The sequence below is a fragment of the Physeter macrocephalus genome, chromosome 2 (assembly GCF_002837175.3).
Source record: "Physeter macrocephalus isolate SW-GA chromosome 2, ASM283717v5, whole genome shotgun sequence".
In the NCBI taxonomy this organism is placed as follows: Eukaryota; Metazoa; Chordata; class Mammalia; order Artiodactyla; family Physeteridae; genus Physeter; species Physeter macrocephalus.
This window is the reverse complement of record NC_041215.1, coordinates 16,388,749-16,389,454: the sequence shown is the minus strand read 5'-3', so window position 1 is coordinate 16,389,454 and position 706 is coordinate 16,388,749.

The following is a 706-nucleotide window of genomic DNA, read 5'->3' as shown; positions in this document are numbered from 1 at the left end:
TTTATCCTCATGGGGAATATTTACTGTTAATCACAGGAATGCAGGATTTCTATACTGGTGCAATCTACTTAATTACACAGCCAAGCAGTTCCTGAAAGAGTGTTTAAGATGTATTATATGGTAGAAATTCAGTGATCAATAATGACATCATCATTCACTGAGGCACCTACCCTCAGAGAAAAGATATATGCACACTGCAGGTTCCCTATTTTCTCACATTATTGTTTTACATTCCATCAAAGCCCTTATTTCCATCTATAAACCAAAGCTTTACCATTTACCATATCTCTTTTCCGACAAAAATACAAGCACCAGGACTGCAAGAACCTGTTTGTCTCATGCGGCTGTATCCAAATCCTACAGTGCCTTGATTATTTGTGCTAAATGGGGTATGCTGACTCTAAAGTGCATGGCAATGAGGGATGTTGAAACATTAGCATTAAGAGTATAGTCGACCCAGCAATCCCACTACTGGGCATATACCCTGAGAAAACCATAATTCAAAAAGAGTCACGTACCACAATGTTCATTGCAGCTCTATTTACAATAGCCAGGACATGCAAGCAACCTAAGTGTCCATCAACAGATGAATGGGTAAAGAAGATGTGGCACATATATACAATGGAATATTACTCAGCCATAAAAAGAAACGAAACTGAGTTATTTGTAGTGAGGTGGATGGGCCTAGAGTCTGTCATACAGAGTG